A 20,492-nucleotide genomic window follows, 5' to 3' on the forward strand; every position below is an offset into this window, starting at 1 on the left:
AACTATACATGCAGAAACTACAAAATAATGAAATGTGAAAACCAAAACAGCCCTATCTGGTGCAAACACAAAGACAGGAACAATCACCCACGAAACACTCAAAGAATATGGCTGCCTAAATATGGTTCCCAATCAGAGACAACGAAAATCACCTGATTAAGAACCGCCTCAAGGCAACCATAGACTTTCCTAGACAACCCTACTCAGCCACAATCCCGATAGCTACTAAAACCCCAATACAAAAACACACCACAAAATAAACCCATGTCACACCCTGGCCTGACCAAATAAATGAAGACAAACATATATACATACATACTTCGACCAGGGCGTGACATGCAGGCTTAAGTTAAATCTCTACTTGGTTTCCTCTATCGTAATTGCTCTGCTTTCACCCCAGCTGCCAAACTAACCCTGATTCAGATGACCATCCTACCCATGCTAGATTGCGGAGACATCATTTATAGATCGGCAGGTAAGGTTGCTCTCGAGCGGTTAGATGTTCTTTACCATTCGGCCATTAGATTTGCCACCAATGTTCCTTATTGGACACATCACTGCACTCTACACTCCTCTGTAAACTGGTCATCTCTGTATACCTGTCGCAAGACCATGTTGTGTTGCTACCATGCTGTGTTGTCATGTGTGGCTGCTGTGCTATGTTGTTTCCTTAGGTTTCTCTTTATGTAGTATTGTGGTGTCTCTCTTGTTGTGATGTGTTTTTTGTCCTATATATATTTTTTTATTCCAGCTCCCGTCACCACAGGAGGCCTTTTGTCTTTTGGCAGGCCGTCATTGTAAATAAGAATTTGTTCTAAACTGCCTTGCCTAGTTAAATAAAGGTTAAATAAATACATAAAATGAGTGCGTGTGTGTGTGTGCGTGTGTGTGTGTGTGTGTGTGTGTGTGTGTGTGTGTGTGTGTGTGTGTGTCTGTGCATGCCTATGTGTCTGTTCATGTGTGTGTGTGTGTGTGTGTGTGTGTGTGTGTGTGTGTGTGTGTGTGTGTGTGTGTGTGTGTGTGTGTGTGTGTGTGTGTGTGTGTGTGTGTGTGTGCATGCCTATGTGTCTGTTCATGTGTGTGTGTGTGTGTGTGTGTGTGTGTGTGTGTGTGTGTGTGTGTGTGTGTGTGTGTGTGTGTGTGTGTGTGTTTGCGGCCCGGGAGAGCAGGATTTTAAAAGTCTCTGATGTGTCCTGGGCATCCTCAGCTCCACAAGACTCAAAGATGAAGAAGTTGCAGAGTTGCTCACTCTGAACTTCCTGCCAGTTTGTCTCTCACCGATTCCCCCTCAAGGGAAGGCAGTCCTAACCCCCCTCCCCCTCCACCCTCCCACTCTTTTTTTCTATCTCTCTACCACAGGGGTTTCCAACAATAAAAAATTGGTGACCTCACCATGTAAAAAAAAAAAATGTAATCAATGTTTACTTTTTTAATTGGTGCTATGACAGTCTATTACAAATCAGTCGGACATAACTTTGGACAGTATTTCAATCTGAAGGAGGTATGGTTTGAAGTTAATTAATCAGAAAGGTATTAGGAAGTTCAGACAATAATTTTGTATGATATTCTGTATAGAAAATAACATCATCATTGATGATGCTCTTTTCCCCCGAGTCTGATTCATTGCCTTGTCTTGTCCACTCTTTTCTAATGAGGCTTGTAGAGGGAAACAGACGTGTTCCTGAGAGTCTTATCTTTTTAGTATTTTGTAGCTTAAACCGTTCAAAAGATAGAGCCACATTTGTTGGAAGAAAACATAAACCGGTCTGTTTATTACAACCACATCTAGCGGCTACCGGAGGTTACTGACGTAACCCCTGTTCAATGAACCAAGCAAATATTTTAAAATTGTATTTACGATTTTCTATCGCAAACCTATTTTCAAACTATGTGGCCCCACATGGAGTCACGACCCCAAGTTTGGGAAACACTGCTCTACCCTCTACCTTCCAAGACAAGACTTGCTCACTCTTAGGGAGAAAGCGCCAGCCAACAGGCCTGACTCGGAACAAATGAGAACTCAGACTTGATCAATGTCCACAGTTTGTTTCTGTCTGCTAATGCAGGATGGCTGTCAGAGGTTGCTCTCAGGGAATGGCGAGAGATGACGTTGGGGCCCAGTATGCCTTTGATCTTCTAACTAATGGGAATGGTTAACATTGTTTTTGTCTGGGTGGATTCTAGATAGCCATGTCAAACAGGATTTTTCTGGAGGAAGGGCACGTTTTTGCTATCTTCGAACACTTAGGCTGTACAGGTTGCAAATGAGTGTGCAAGCAGCAGAGGGTTGTTGTGTTAGTGGCAAGACGCATGGCCACTTTGGCAGCTTATCTGTGATCGATGTTGGAGTTTCTAATCCCTCGTGCACTTACAAAGCAAATAGCTCAGTGCAGGACTTAATGTACACACACAGTAACAGGCAAGAGAACAGCACCACTACCAATTCAGTCAACTGTTTCATGGAAAAAAAGAGAGAGAGAGCGAGAGAGAAAGAGAAAGCGAGAGAAAAAGAGAGAGAGAAAGTCCTTGCGGCACTTAAAAACAGATAATGGCACCATTGGCTGCCGTTTTACCGACTCCAAACCAACTGTGCTATTTTGTTTTTTGTTTTTTCACATTGTTTGTAACTAATTTTGTACATCATGTTGCTGCTACCTTCTCTTATGACCGAAAATAGCTTCTGGACATCAGAACAGAGATTACTCACCTCGAACTGGACATTCTTTAATTCTTTCATTCTTTAATGAGCCCGATGTGAAGTATATACTGCTTTGTCGAGACAAGCCCCAAAACCCTGTCATCCACGTGAAGAAAATATGGAGAAAAAGGGTGAGGAGGGCAGGGTACCTTGTAAGAATTCGCCGACGAGTAGGTAAACCACCACTACCCTCCGTGTTATTGGCCAATGTGCAATCATTGGAAAAGTAACTGGATGATCTGTGATTAAGACTATCCTACCAATGGGACATTAAACATTGTAATATCTTATGTTTCACCGAGACGAAGCTAAACGACGACACACATAATATAGAGCAGGGTGGCTTGTCAGTGCATCGGCAGGACAGAGCAACTACAGTGCCTTGCGAAAGTATTCGGCCCTGTCACGAGTCCGACCGAGGGTGTTTCTCCTTCCCGGGCGGGTGGCGCTCGGCGGTCGTCGTCACCGGCCTATTAGCTGCCACTGATTGTTTTTCCTCCCCCTCCTTGTATGTTTAGTGGTAGCACCTGTTCATGCTTAATTAGTTTGTCTTTATTAGACAGCCGGCCCGCCTGGTTGTTGTGCGGGATTATTTCAATGTAACCTTCGGCTCTGTTGTTGAGGTACGTGTTTGTGCCTGGTCGTGATTTTTTCCATTGTACTTTTTGATTCCCTGTGGTTGGGAACGTAACTTTTGTGAGCACCCTGTGGTGCGTTGGTGCTATTAAAAGACGCACAGCATTGAACTCTGTCTCCTGCATTTGACTCCACACCCACGACAACCTTTTGCCACATTTCAGGCTTCAAACATAAAGATATAAAACTGTATTTTTTTGTGAAGAATCAACAACAAGTGGGACACAATCATGAAGTGGAACGACATTTATTGGATATTTCAAACTTTTTTAACAAATCAAAAACTGAAAAATTGGGCGTGCAAAATTATTCAGCCCCCTTAAGTTATTACTTTGTAGCGACACCTTTTGCTGCGATTACAGCTGTAAGTCGCTTGGGGTATGTCTCTATCAGTTTTGCACATTGAGAGACTGAATTTTTTTCCCCATTCCTCCTTGCAAAACAGCTCGAGCTCAGTGAGGTTGGATGGAGAGCATTTGTGAACAGCAGTTTTCAGTTCTTTCCACAGATTCTCGATTGGATTCAGGTCTGGACTTTGACTTGGCCATTCTAACACCTGGATATGTTTATTTTTGAACCATTCCATTGTAGATTTTACTTTATGTTTTGGATCATTGTCTTGTTGGAAGGCAAATCTCCGTCCCAGTCTCAGGTCTTTTGCAGACTCCATCAGGTTTTCTTTCAGAACGGTCCTGTATTTGGCCCCATCCATCTTCCCATCAATTTTAACCATCTTCCCTGTCCCTGCTGAAGAAAAGCAGGCCCAAACCATGATGCTGCCACCACCATGTTTGACAGTGGGGATGGTGTGTTCAGGGTGATGAGCTGTGTTGCTTTTACGCCAAACATAACGTTTTGCATTGTTGCCAAAAAGTTCAATTTTGGTTTCATCTGACCAGAGCACCTTCTTCCACATGTTTGGTGTGTCTCCCAGGTGGCTTGTGGCAAACTTTAAACAACACTTTTTATGGATATCTTTAAGAAATGGCTTTCTTCTTGCCACTCTTCCATAAAGGCCAGATTTGTGCAATATACGACTGATTGTTGTCCTATGGACAGAGTCTCCCACCTCAGCTGTAGATCTCTGCAGTTCATCCAGAGTGATCATGGGCCTCTTGGCTGCATCTCTGATCAGTCTTCTCCTTGTATGAGCTGAAAGTTTAGAGGGACGGCCTGGTCTTGGTAGATTTGCAGTGGTCTGATACTCCTTCCATTTCAATATTATCGCTTGCACAGTGCTCCTTGGGATGTTTAAAGCTTGGGAAATCTTTTTGTATCCAAATCCGGCTTTAAACTTCTTCACAACAGTATCTCGGACCTGCCTGGTGTGTTCCTTGTTCTTCATGATGCTCTCTGCGCTTTTAACGGACCTCTGAGACTATCACAGTGCAGGTGCATTTATACGGAGACTTGATTACACACAGGTGGATTGTATTTATCATCATTAGTCATTTAGGTCAATATTGGATCATTCAGAGATCCTCACTGAACTTCTAGAGAGAGTTTGCTGCACTGAAAGTAAAGTGGCTGAATAATTTTCCACGCCCAATTTTTCAGTTTTTGATTTGTTAAAAAAGTTTGAAATATCCAATAAATGTCATTCCACTTCATGATTGTGTCCCACTTGTTGTTGATTCTTCACAAAAAAATACAGTTTTATATCTTTATGTTTGAAGCCTGAAATGTGGCAAAAGGTCGCAAAGTTCAAGGGGGCCGAATACTTTCGCAAGGCACTGTACGTCTGGTAAGACGAGGGGTGGGGGTGTGTGTCCATTAGTCGATAACTGCTGGGGCGCAACATCTAATATTAAAGAAGTCTCGAAGTATTGCTAGCCTGAGGTTGAATACCTCATTATAAGCTTTAGACCACACTATCTACCAAGAAAGTTATCATCTATATTATTCTATTTACCACCACAAGCCGGTGCTGGCACTAAGACCTCATTCAACGAGCTGTATAAGGCCATAAGCAAACAAGAATATGCTCATCCAGCAGCGACGCTCCTAGTGGTTGGGGACTTTCATTTCTACCAGCATGTCCCATGTGCAACCAGAGGAAGAAAATACTCTAGACCACCTTTACTCCATATACAGAGACGCATACAAAGCTCTCCCTCGATCTCCATTTTGCAAATCTGACCATAATTCTATCCTTCTGATTCCTGCTTACAAGCAAAAATTAAAGCAGGAAGTACCAGTGGCTTGCTAAATACGCAAGTGGTCAGATGACGTGGATGCTATACGCTACAGGACTGTTTTGCTAGCACAGACTGGAATTCACAGACTGGATGCCACCACAGACTGGATTCCTCCAATGGCATTGAGGAGTATACCACCTCAGTCACCGGCTTCATCAGTAAGTGCATCGGCAACATCATCCCCACAGTGACCGTCATCCCCACAGTACACATACATATCCCAACCTGAAGCCATGGAATACAGGCAACATCCACACCAAACTAAAGGGTAGAGCTGCCGCATTCAAGGAGCGTGACACTAATCCAGGCGCTTATAAGAAATCTCGCTATGCCCTCAGACGAACCATCAAATAGACAAAGCGTCAATGCAGGAAAAAGCTGTAATACTACTACACCAGCTCTGAGGCAAGCATCACTGAAGCATGCATGAGAGCACCAGCTGTACCGGACAACCTCTCCCTGACCGAGTCTGTAATACCTACATGTTCAACCTCTCCCTGACCGAGTCTGTAATACCTACATGTTCAACCTCTCCCCGACCGAGTCTGTAATACCTGCATGTTCAACCTCTCCCTGACCGGGTCTGTAATACCTACATGTTCAACCTCTCCCTGACCGAGTCTGTAATACCTACATGTTCAACCTCTCCCTGACCGAGTCTGTAATACCTACATGTTCAACCTCTCCCCGACCGAGTCTGTAATACCTACATGTTTCAAACAGACTGCCATAGTCCCTGTGCCCAACAAAGCAAAGGGATCCGTGCCTAAAGACTACCACCCCGTAGCACTCCGTAGCACGTTGGTAGCCATGAAGTGCATTGAAAGGCTGGTCCTGGCTCACATCAACATCATCGTGCCGGAAACCCTAGACCCACTCCAATTCGCATACTGCCCCAACAGATCCACGGATGACTCAATCTCAATCGTACTCCACACTGCCCTTTCCCACTTGGACAAAAGGAACAATTATGTGAGAATGCTGTTCATTGACTACAGCTCAACGTTCAACACTATAGTGCCCACAAAGCTCATCACTAAGTTAAGGACCATGGGACTAAACTCCTCCCTCTGCGACTGGATCCTGGACTTCCTGACGGGCCGCCCACAGGTGGTAAGGATAGTCAACAACATATCTGCCATGCTGATCGTCAACACTGGGGCCCCTCATGGGTGTGTGCTTAGTCCCCTCCTGTACTCCCTGTTCACCCACGACTGTGTGGACAAGCACGACTCCAACACCATCATTAACTTAGCTGAAGACACAACAGTGGTTATCCTGATTACCGACAACAGTGAGACAGCCTATAGGGAGGAGGTCAGAGACATGGCAGTCTGGTGCCATGACAACATACTCTAACCTCAATGTGAGCAAGACAAAGGGGCTGATCGTGGACTATAGGGAAAGGAGGGCCGAACAGGCCCACATTGACATCGACGGGGCTGAAGGAGAGTTTCAAGTTCCTTGGTGTCCGCATCACCAACAAACTACCATGGTCCAAACACACCAAGACAGTTGTGAAGAGGGCACTATAACACCTTTTCCCCCTCAGGAGACTTTGTCATGGGTCCCCAGATCCTCAAACTGTTATACAGCTGCACCATCGAGAGCATCCTGACCGATTGCATTACCACCTGCTATGGCAACTGCTCGGTATCTGACCGTAAGGCGCTACAGAGGGTAGTGCGTACGGCCCAGTACATCACTGTGGCCAAACTTCCTGACATCCAGAACCTATATACTAGCGGTGGCAGAGGAAGGCCCAAAACATTGTCAAAGACTCCAGTCACCCAAATCATAGACTGTTCTCTCTGCTACTGCATGCCAAGCAGTACCGGAGCACCAAGTCTAGGACCAAAAGGCTCCTTAACAGCTTCTACCCCCAAGCCATAAGACTGCTGAGCAATTAATCAAATGGCCACCTGGACAATTTACATATTTGTTTTTGTTTTTACACTGCTGCTACTCGCTGTTTATTATCAATGCATAGTCAATTTTCAAATTACCTTGGCTAACCTGTACCACCGCACATTGACTGTACCACCGCACATTGGTACCCCCTGTATATAGCCTCTTTATTGTTATGTAATTTTATTGTTATGACTTTTTGATTTTATTCGATTTTTTGCTTTAGTTTATTTAGTAAATATTTTCTTAACTCTATTTCTTGAGCTGCATTGTTAGTTAAGGACTTGTAAGCATTTCACGGTGAGGTCTACACCTGTTGTATTCGGCGCATGTGACAAAATACAATTTGAATAGATTTTTGATTTTAACCGTGTTATGGGGCATGCTTTTTAACCCTAAAAACATCATATTGAATTTAGGTCAGCCAACTATACCCCAGTAAGTCAGGGGTGTGATCTGTGAGAGTAGCTAGTGCCTTGACAACAGCTAATGGGGATCCTGATAAATACTAAAAACGAAATGTTCAGAATGTTGCAGGTGGAAATGAATAGAGCTGACAGAAAATCATACACTACATGTGGACATCTGCTCCTCAAAACATCTGACTCCAAAATGATGTGCATTAATATGGGAGTTAGTTGCCCCTTTGCTGCTATAACAGCCGCCACTCTTCTGTGAAAGATTTCTATGAGATGTTGGAACATTGCTGTGTGGACTTGCTTCCATTCAGCCACAAGAGCATTAGCGAGGTCGGGCACTGATGTTGGATGATTAGGTCTAGATTGATTGATTAGAATGTCATTGTATGCTGTATCTTTAAGGTTTCTCTTCACTGGAACTAAGGGACCTAGCCCGAACCATGAAAAACAGCCCCATACCATTTTTCCTCCTCCACCAAACTTTGCAGTTAGCGCTATGCATTCGGGCAGGCAGCATTCTCCTGGCATCCACCAAACCCAGATTTGTGAAGTGTGATTCATCACACCAGAGAATGTGATTCCACTGCTCCAGAGTCTAATGTCGGCAAGCTTTACACCACTCCAGCCGACGCTTGGCATTGCACATGGGGATCTTCGGATTGTGTACGGCTGCTCAGCCATGGAAACCCATTTTATAAAGCTCTTGCCGAAATGTTCTTGTGCTGACATTGCTACCCGAGGCAGTTTGGAATTCATTCCGTAGTGAGTGATTTTTTTTTTTTTTACATGTTCCGTGCTTCATTCAGTCTCCCGAGTGGCGCAGCGATCTAAGGCACTGCATCTCAGTACAAGATGTGTAACTGTAGTACCTGGTTCAAATCCAGACTGTATCACATCTGGCTGTGACTGGGAGTCCCATAGGGTGGTGCACAATTGGCCCACTGTTGTCTGGATTTGGCTGGAGTAGGCTGTCATTGTAAATAAGAATTTGTTCTTAACTGACTTGCCTAGTTAAAAAAAAGTTTTTATATATACAAAAATTCTGCACACGGCAGTCCCCTTCTGAGAGTTTTTTGTGGCCTACCACTTCACGCCTGAGCCGTTCTACTCCTAGACGTTTCCACTTCACAATAAAAGCACTTACAGTTGACCGGGACAGCTCAAGTGCAGCAGAAATTTGACAAACTGATTTGTTGGAAAGGTGCCATCCTATGACGGTGCCACGTTGAAAGTCACTGAGCTCCTCAGTAAGGCCATTCTACTGCCAATGTTTGTCCATGGAGATTGCATGGCTGTGTGCTCGGTTGTATACATCTGTCATCAACGGGTGTGGCTGAAATAGATGAATCCACTCATTTGAAGGGGTGTCCATAAACTTTTGTATATACAGTGTATATGCTACACATTACCTTTCGATCTTAACATTTTGTGGCGTTGCACCCTGCTGAACAGATCCCTGTTTTCCAAAAAGGCCCCTCTGTTTGCTTTCATTTGCCTTTCACTACATGCCTGCTACAGCTGTTGTGATTGGTGCACTACTTTTGGCACAGACTTCCTCTGTAGGTTTGACTTTGCCACTGGCGATCCACAGGCATGAAAGCGAATGCACCTGTGATATATACCGCCTGCTATTACCACTCAATGAATCAATTAATTAAGTCTTCCTTAAAACATTTACGCCACTGGTTACCCCGCTGATCCCAGCGCGGAGAGATGGACTGCAGGTGCTTCCTGTAGATGGAAAAAAATACTGTTTAAAAGAGGATATTAATAGGTTCCTCTCTTCCTCTCCTCCGCCCTGCATCCCTTCTTTTTTCACTGCTTCTGGATGATACTTCCCTCCCCAACCCTTCGATGATCACGGACTAAAAGAAGCCACACTGGGGCATTCCCATGTTATGTAGTACGCAGCTGGTGTGAGAGATCGGTGTGAGCCCCATGAAAAAACAAATAGCTCACACAAAGTTATTTCTCAATAGTGGAGAGACAGCTGACGGGGACGTGTCCAAACAATCTCGCCTGTGCAGGGCATTCCACCTCCTCATGACACACACACACACACACACACACACACACACACACACACACACACACACACACACACACACACACACACACACACACACACACACACACACACACACACACACACACACACACACTCACAGATCATCTCTGGCAGGGTGTGGGGGTGACATTCCGCCCTCTCTGCCAACATGCCAAGGCTCTCAGGCATTACAGACACACACACAAACATATACCCCACACCCATACAAACACAGAAGGCTTGATTAGAAAGCCTCTGTGTGGTTGACAAGTTTCACAGCGTTCATATTTTGCCTCTGGCTTGGCGGCGGTAATTATTCCACAATTGTCCTGTGCGCTCAACACTCACATCCAATCAGCATCCAGAACAAGCTGTGCAGCTGGTTGCCCACGCCTCTGGAACCTCCAAACCTCTATACAGCACAGACTGAAGGGGGGCATTATGGGGCAGGAGACACCAGCTAGCACGGGCATAAAAAGCGTCAAGAATGACAAGAATGCGGTGTATTTCACTGTATTTATAGCCCTCGTGTTCAGTAGGCATTTGGGGCCCGATCCTATCACTCATTGCATTATGCTTTGAGAAATGTTGTTGTGGATTGAAATAACGTTGAGATTACGTTGATACACACTATTTGAACAAGGGAGCTGTGTGGTGCTCCAGCCATGCATGTAGCCTAATGATTATATGGAAGGATAAGGGTCGGGTGATATTGTATGTAGTGAGTGTATGTATACTGGTGACTTACTGGTGTGTGTGTTTTGTGTGTCTCTTTAAGATCTGTCTGATGGCGAGAAAAATGTCTCTGGATATTTCTGTCAAATTCCATTTTGGCTTAATTCAGCCCTTATGCCGTATGTTCAATGTAATGTGTTTGCTTTATTATTGAAGCTCAAACATTTTCTCCAAAATGGTCTTTTCCCAAGAGACAGTATCTTCCTCTTAGTGAGTTGAACCTGACTGGGAAGGTTTCACAACGCCACCCTTCATTTTGTTGTCTGTTCTGAACATCAGTGACTCACATCTTACATGTTACATGCAAGCTCTGTCTGACATGTTCACACTAAACCGGGTCAATGTAGCCTAAGGAAAAACCCATTAACCAAACCATTTACCATTTACCATGGTATCGCACAAACTGTTTATCATGGTATCACACAAACTGTTTACCATGGTATCACACAAATCATTTATCACGGTATCACACAAATCATTTACCCTGGTATCACACACATCATTTACCATGGTATCACACAAACCATTTACCATGGTATCACACAAACCATTTACCATGGTATCACACAAACCATTTACCATGGTATCAAACAAACCATTTACCATGGTATCACACAAACCATTTACCATGGTATCACACAAACCATTTACCATGGTATCACACAAACCATTTACCATGGTATCACACAAACCATTTACCATGGTATCAAACAAACCATTTACCATGGTATCACACAAACCATTTACCATGGTATCACACAAACCAACCTGGTATCACACAAACCATTTACCATGGTATCACACAAACCATTTACCATGGTATCACACAAAAACTGTATCACACAAACCATTTACCATGGTATCACACAAACCATTTACCATGGTATCACACAAACCATTTACCATGGTATCACACAAACCATTTACCATGGTATCACACAAACCATTTACCATGGTATCACACAAACCATTTACCATGGTATCACACAAACCATTTACCATGGTATCACACAAACCATTTACCATGGTATCACACAAACCGTTTACCATGGTATCACACAAACTGTTTACCATGGTATCACACAAACCGTTTACCATGGTATCACACAAACTGTTTACCATGGTATCCCACAAACTGTTTACCATGGTATCACACAACTGTTTACCATGGTATCACACAAACTGTTTATCATGGTATCACACAACTGTTTACCATGGTATCACACAAACTGTTTATCATGGTATCACACAAACTGTTTACCATGGCATCACACAAATCATTTACCATGGTATCACACAAACTGTTTACCATGGCATCACACAAATCATTTACCATGGTATCACACAAACTGTTTATCATGGTATCACACAAACTGTTTACCATGGCATCACACAAATCATTTATCACGGTATCACACAAACTGTTTACCAGGGTATCACACAAACCATTTACCATGGTATCACACAAACCATTTACCATGGTATCAAACAAACCATTTACCATGGTATCACACAAACCATTTACCATGGTATCACACAAACCATTTACCATGGTATCACACAAACCATTTACCATGGTATCACACAAACCATTTACCATGATATCACACAAACCATTTACCATGGTATCACACAAACCATTTACCATGGTATCACACAAACCATTTACCATGGTATCACACAAACCATTTACCATGGTATCACACAAACCATTTACCATGGTATCACACAAACCATTTACCATGGAATGACACGAGCTCGTTGTATAATGTCTGAAACATCTTGAGTAAATCAGAGGAGGGTTCATTCTTTGGAGAGCAGGCCCAGGAATTTTATCAGAAAGAGTCATTTATACCCCATGCCGACTTAAATTAATGATTCATTAAATCCCCCTTGGATTGGGGAGAACAGAACCTCTTGAAGTTTGAAGGTTGCTCTGCCTGGATATTTCTGCAGTGACCTCTCTGAAAGGCTGCCAAGAATGACAGAAATCCTAGTTGTGTGCACCTGCGTTTTCCTCTCTCTCTCTCTCTCTCTCTCTCTCTCTCTCTCTCTCTCTCTCTCTCTCTCTCTCTCTCTCTCTTTCTCTCTGTCCTTCTCTCTCACACACTGTCTTACTCTCTCTCACTTTCTCTCTCTCAATTTTCAATTAAATTCAAAGGGCTTTATTGTCATGGTAAACATACTGTATGCTAACATTGCCAAAGCAAGTGGAAAATACAGTAAACATAAGTCAAATAAACTAGGGAAATAGACAATCAGAAATTAACAGTAAACATTTCACTCAAGTTTTAAAATAATATAGACATTTCAAATATCATATGTATAATGTTGTAACAAAGTGCAAGTAGTTGAAGTACAAAATAAACAATAAATAAACAGATATACTGTACATAGGTTGTATTTATAATGTTGTTTGTGTTCTGCTGGTTGCACTGTGTTATTTCACCTAACAGATATGGGAGTTTATCAAGATTGTATTTTATTTTTTTAATTCTTCGTGGGTCTGTGTCTGAGGGAAATCTGAGGGAAATTCTGTGCCTTGAGAAAGTATTCACAACCCTTGACATTTTCCACATTTGGTTGTGTTAAAGCCTGAATTTAAAATGGATTACATTGAGAGAGAAAAATGGCACTGGCTTACACACGATACCACATGATGTCAATGTTTTTATTTGTTTTATTTTTTACATTTGTCTCATTTATAAGTGTCTTGACTCAATATCTACCCTTTTTTTATGGCAAGCCTAAATAAGTTCAGGAGTAAAAATCTGATTAACAAGTCACTTTATAAATTGCATAGACTCTGTGTACAATAATAGTGTCTAACATTATTTTTGAATGACTACCTCATCTCTGTACCCCGCACATACAATTATATTTAAGGTCCTTCAGTCGAGCAGGGAATTTAAAACACAGGTTCAACCACACAGTTCAGGGTGGTTTTCCAATGCCTCGCAAAGAATGGCACCTACTGGTGGATCATTATAAATAACATGTAATATCCCTTTGAGGATAGTGAAGTTATTAATTGCACTTTGGATGGTGTATCAATACACCCAGTCACTACAAAGATACAGGCGTCCTTCCTAACTCAGTTGCCAGAGAGGAAGGAAACCGCTCAGAGATTTCACTACAAAGCCAATGGTGACTTTAAAACAGTTTAAAACAGAGTTTAATGGCTGTGATAGGAGAAAACTGAGGATGGATCAACAACATTGTCGTTGGTCCACAATATTTACCTAATTGACAGAGTGAAAAGAAGGAAGCCTGTACAGAAAAATAATATTACAAAACATGCATGCTGTTTGCAACAACGCACAAAATGAATACTGCAAAACATGCATCCTGTTTGCAACAAGGCACAAAATGAATACTGCAAAACATGCATCCTGTTTGCAACAACGCACAAAATGAATACTGCAAAACATGCATCCTGTTTGCAACAACGCACAAAATGAATACTGCAAAACATGCATCCTGTTTGCAACAACGCACAAAATGAATACTGCAAAACATGCATCCTGTTTGCAACAACGCACAAAATGAATACTGCAAAACATGCATCCTGTTTGCAACAACGCACAAAATGAATACTGCAAAACATGCATCCTGTTTGCAACAACGCACAAAATGAATACTGCAAAACATGCATCCTGTTTGCAACAACGCACAAAATGAATACTGCAAAACATGCATCCTGTTTGCAACAACGCACAAAATGAATACTGCAAAACATGTGGCAAAGCAATTTACTTTTTGTCCTAAATACAAAGTGTTATGTTTGGGGCAAATCCAATACAACACATTACTGAGTACCACTCTCCATATTTTCAAGCATAGTGGTGTCTGTATCATGTTAAGCATATGTTTGTCATTGTTAAGGACTGGGGAGTTTATCAGGATAAACATTTAACGGAATTGAGCTAAGCATAGGCAAAATCCTAGAGGAAAACCTGGTTCATTCTGCTTTCCACCAGAACCTGGGATATGAGTTCATCTTTCATCAGGACAATAACCTATAACACAAGGCCAAATCTACGCTGGAGTTGCTTACCAAGAAGACAGTGAATGTTCCTGAGTTTCCGAGTCACAGTTTTGACTTAAAATCTTGAAAATCTATAGCAAGACCTGAAAATGGTTGTCTATCCACGATCAACAACCAATTTGACAGAGCTTTAAGTTAGAAAATAATAATATGGGCAAATGTTACACAATCCATGTATTAGATGTCAGGTGGCAGCTCTTAGAGCCATACCCAGAATGACTTACAGCTGTAATCGCTGTCAAAGGTGTTTCTACAAGTATTAACTCAGGGGTGTGAATACTTATTTAAATGAGATATATTGATGAGATGTATTTGACCTTGTTTCATTTTCAGTAAGTTGTGTGTAGATAGATGGGTGAGAGAAAAAAAGCAATTTAATAAATGTTAAATTCACGCTGTAACACAACTAAATGTGGAAAAAGACAAGGGGTATGAATACTTTCTGAAGGCACAGTATGTCGTTAATATGGTCATACATGTGGCGGGAGGTTAGGAAGTGCAGCTGGGTTACCAACTCTTTTTGTGGGCAGTGTGTACATAGCCTGTCTTCTTTTGAGCCCCCAGGTCTGCCTACGGCGACATCTCTCGATAGCCATGCTCACTGAAGGCCATGCTCACTGAGTCTGTACATAGCCAAAGCTTTTCTTAATTTTGGGTCAGTCAGAGTGGTCAGGTATTCTGCTACTGTAATTTCCAGGGCCGGCTCCATGCATAAAGCTCCATGAGGACACCTAGGGCCTCAGTCTGGGTCTCAACTTACTGCTGAGCGTTAGAATTGTTCTATCTTCTATCTGCCCCATGGCAAAATGAGTTGAACTGCATGAAATGTCTTCTATAATTTCTAAATGTTATCTCTGCCCCATGGCGAAATATGTAGAACCGTAGAAAACTTGCTTTAAAACTGCAACATGTTTTATAATTTATTTGGAGGTCTTGGTCTCAAAACATACTGCTGAGTCCTAGAATAGTGGAATACACAAGGTGCAAGTTCAACATTAGGTGGTGCATCAGCAATTTCTGTCTTCTTATGTCAGTCACTGCCAGTCACTGAAATAGCCATGTCAGCTAACAATTTTGAGAGTGTTAGACTAGCCAGCTATTTTAGGTAGTTAGATTAGCCAGCTATCTAAACTTGTAGTAATCATGTCTGAATACTGACCGGTCATGTAGGAGACGTGCCCAGGGGCCCTGACATCCAGAGGGCCCCCATTGATTTTGTTAGTCACTCATTAACTTAGCATAAGTCATGGCAAAATATGTAAAAAAAAAAACTAATTTCTTTCTTTAAGGTCAAATATCATCTCTCTCTCTCTCTCTCTCTCTTTCTGTCTCTCGCTCTCTCTCTCTTGCTCTCTCACTCTCACTCGCTCATTCTCTCATATTTCTGGTATTAACACTGCCCTCTACAGGAGTGTTGGACAACTGCTTCTACCGGACAGTTGTCTAGTACACTGCTTGTAGGCATGGAGAGATGCAGATGGCAGAATGTCTACATTCTCTTATCTCCACTTTTTAAGTCAATCACAAACTTTTACTCTTTTAAAGTTTACGGAAATGTATTGGTGTTGTGTGTACATGTAGGTAGTAAACTGCTTCTCACCTGGTCGGTGATATAGTTATATTGTTATTGTTGTTAAATTACAGTTTTTTTGTAACTGGTACATTTTCACAACTCTTATTATAAAACTCTAAACGGATCATCAAAAAAAACAGTTGTTTTAAAACTCTTTTCAGTTGACTAATTACGATACACAAAATCATACAGTCACCTTTTGACCAACTTTAATCAGTGTTTCATGTAGACAAATGTCAAGGGGGATGAATACTTTTGCAAGGCACTGTACCACCGTAATTCAGGCAATGGATGAGACATGCCAAAAGGTTTTTCCCCAGGTACAGTAAGCCCACCCTGCCTCCCTGTGTTGCTGTAATCCACACTAAATGACCAAAAGTATGTGGACACCTGCACGTCGAACATCATGGGCATTAATATGAAGTTGGTTCCCCCTTTGCTGTTATAACAACCTCCACTATTCTGGGAAAGCTTTCCACAAGATGTTGGAACATTGCTGCTGGGACTTGGTTCCATTCAGCCACAAGAGCATTAGTGAGGTCGGGCTCTGATGTAGGGTGATTAGGCCTGGCAAGCAGTTAGCGTTCCAATTCATCCCAGAGGTGTTCAATGGAGTTGAGATCAGGTCTCTGTGCAGGGTAGTAAAGATCTTCGACACCGATCTTGACAAACCATTTCTGAATGGACCTCCCTTTGTGCATGGGGGCATTGTCATGCTATAACAGGAAAGGGCGTTCCCTGAACTGTTACCAAAAAGTTGGAAGCACAGCATTTTCTAGAATGTCATTGTAAGCTGTAGCATTAAGATTTTCCTTAACTGTAACTAAGGAGCCTAGCCCGAACCATGAAAAACAGTCCCAGACCATTATTCCTCCTCCACCAAACTTTACAGTTGGCACTATGTATTCTGGCAGTTAGCGTTCTCCTGGCATCCGCATAATCCAGATTCGTCCATTGGACTGCCAGATCACTCCAGAGAACGTGTTTTCACTGCTCCAGAGTCCAATGCTGGCAAGCTTAACACCACTCCAGCCAACGCTTGGCATTGTGCATGGTGATCTTAGCCTTATGTGCAGCTGCTCGACCATGGAGACTCATTTCATGAAGCTCCCAACAAACAGTACATGTGCTTCCTGATGCAGTTTGGTACTCAGTAGTGAGTGTTCCAACCAAGGAAAGACGATGTTTACACAGTACGCACTTCAGCACTCGAAGGTCCTGTGCTGTGAGCTTGTGTGGCCTACCACTTTGAGGCTGAGCCGTTGTTGTTCCTAGACGTTTCCACTTCACAATAACAACACTTACAGTTGACCTCTAAAAGGGCAGAAATCTGACAAATGAACTTTTTGAAAAGGTGGCATCCCATGATGGTGCCATGTTGAAAGTCACTGAGCTCTTCAGTAAGGCCATTCTACTGCCAGTGTTTGTCCATGGAGATTGCATGGCTGTGTGCTCGATTTTCCACATCTGTCAGCAACGGATGTGGCTGATATAGCCGACTCCACTAATTTGAAGGGGTGTCCACATACCTTTGTATATACAGTGGGTAATGGCCTTGAGCGGAGGATAAAACCAGTACCAGGCCTGGGGGCTCATACGACTCAACTCACACTGCCATATTCCCTGCTTACAGTTTGTGTTTTTAATGTGGTATATTGTGCGTTTGTTAGTATGTGTGTGTTTGCGTGTGTGTGTGTGTGAGAATGTCTGTGTTTGTATGTCTCTCTCTCTCTCTCTCTCTCTCTCTCTCTCTCTCTCTCTCTCTCTCTCTCTCTCTCTCCGTAGGTATGTGTGATGCATTGTTGGGGAGCAGAGCAGTGTGACAGATCATGTTCCCAGGCAGGGCTGCTGTAGAGAAGAAGAGGTCTACTGCGCTGCTACAGAGAAGAAGAGGTCTACTGCACTGCTATAGAGAAGAAGAGGTATACTGTGCTGCTTTAGGGAAGATGTCTACTGCGCTGCTATAGAGAATAAGAGGTCTACTGTGCTGCTATAGAGAAGAAGAGGTCTACTGTGTTGCTATAAAGAAGAATAGGTCTACTGCGCCGCTATAGAGAAGAAGAGGTCTACTGTGTTGCTATAGAGAATAATAGGTCTACTGCGCTGCTATAGAGAAGAAGAGGTCTACTGTGTCGCTATAGAGAATAATAGGTCTACTGCGCTGCTATAGAGAAGAAGAGGTCTACTGTGTTGCTATAGAGAAGAAGAGGTTTACTGTGTTGCTATAGAGAAGAATAGGTCTACTGCGCCGCTATAGAGAAGAAGAGGTCTACTGTGTTGCTATAGAGAATAATAGGTCTACTGCGCTGCTATAGAGAAGAAGAGGTCTACTGTGTTGCTATAGAGAATAATAGGTCTACTGCGCTGCTATAGAGAAGAAGAGGTCTACTGTGTTGCTATAGAGAAGAAGAGGTTTACTGTGTTGCTATAGAGAAGAATAGGTCTACTGCGCTGCTATAGAGAAGAAGAGGTCTACTGTGTTGCTATAGAGAACGACCTCAAGGTCTTCCGTGTTAATGAACTAATTACTCTGCAAATTGGAGGCGTTCACTGTGCCTCCCATACCAGCCACTATATGTATTTTCTGGGGCCTAATGGCCTGATGGCAGACATTCCTTTCTCAGTGTCCTTGACCATACTCCCAGCATTATCTTCATTGATTAGATATAGCCTAAGGAATAGCCATTTTATGGTCTAAGAAATATTTTCTTCCATTAAATGTAGAACGTATCTGTTGAATACAGGCCTGGTGTGGTGTTGCATTTAGGTTAACCACAGACAAATGTGTTATTATGCCGATTGCAACGTTAGTTAATTGTGTCACTGATTCATTGTGACTAAACCACTTAATTGTATCCGATTTTGTAGGCTTTAGCGTTTGTCAATGTGTCACTGACTGATTGTGTCTTGTGTGGTGGTTGTGTGGCAATGCTTGGATCCATCTGTGGTGATGACTCATTTGTGCACGAACCCCCTAACACCACCTCTTCTCTTTCTCCTTTTCTCTCTCCATCCCCTTCCCTCATCCCTCTCATATTCTTCTTCTCTGTGTACAGTACATATTTCCCCTACTCTCTCCCCCGTTCTGTTCTTTCCCCCATATCTCTGTGTTTCTTCTGTCCCCTCACCCCCCCTTCCATCTCTCCTATCTCTTTTTTCTCCTATAGATGGGTCAGGGAGTGCTGGGCTGGGCAGTGGCAGCAGCAGCTGCAGAAGGAGCAGCTGCTGTGTGTGAGCTACAGCTTTTCCCCTCAGCCAGGCTGCCTGGGCAGAGCTTGTCTCAGCAGGGTACCACCACCCTGCCAACACCCCTCCAACCAGCCACACACACACACACACACACACACACACACACACACACACACACACACACACACACACACACACACACACACACACACACACACACACACACACACACACACACACACACACACACACACACACACACACACACACACAAACCGGGTCAGAGACATAGCGAGAGAGATAAAGAAACCCATATGCACAGACACAATGCAATTTCACACACATTCATTTTAGAATACAGTCCTATTCAATAAGCCCACCAGTGAATCATCCCCATATACGTCTGACAGTAATGTATGGAAATAGGTGAACAGAACTTCTATGAGTCATCATTGCTTTATGCAACTTGTGCAGAGAATGAAATCTTGCAATATCTGTAATGTAAAGGGAGAAATAATAATGCAAGTGTTTTATATATGACAGACCCTGGCACTTGTATCACACACCCTCTAGTCAATTACATCCTGAGTTTCAAGGGTTAGTGCCCAGGGCAATGTTAACTGTATACTCAAGGAGAAGAGAAATCATCATGTTCTATTTAGAGGAAGACTCTCAACGGCCTCTCGCCCCGAGTTGGAGGTCTTTTGAGCATCCATCTTTTCTTCCATCAAATTACAGATCCTTTTAAAAACCTTACTCATGTTGTTGTTGTTTCATCTGGTCGCTTTAATGAGAAGCCAGCCTGAGGCGGTTATTATTTCCAGAGGTAAACAAACGAAGACTGGACCAATGTCTGTCTGTTGACTGTAGTCCTCCTCTGGTTGCCTTGACTTATCACAAAGGGAGAAGAAGAAGAATATAATAATAATAAGAAGAAGGTGATGTCATTCTATCAGGGAACGCTCAGGGAATAGTGCCCTGTCATCTGACTCAGTCATGCAGAAGAAGGAAGGGAAAGAAGTTCTCTCATTGCACCGCTGC

Source organism: Oncorhynchus keta, chromosome 29 (assembly GCF_023373465.1).
Source record: "Oncorhynchus keta strain PuntledgeMale-10-30-2019 chromosome 29, Oket_V2, whole genome shotgun sequence".
Lineage (NCBI taxonomy): Eukaryota > Metazoa > Chordata > Actinopteri > Salmoniformes > Salmonidae > Oncorhynchus > Oncorhynchus keta.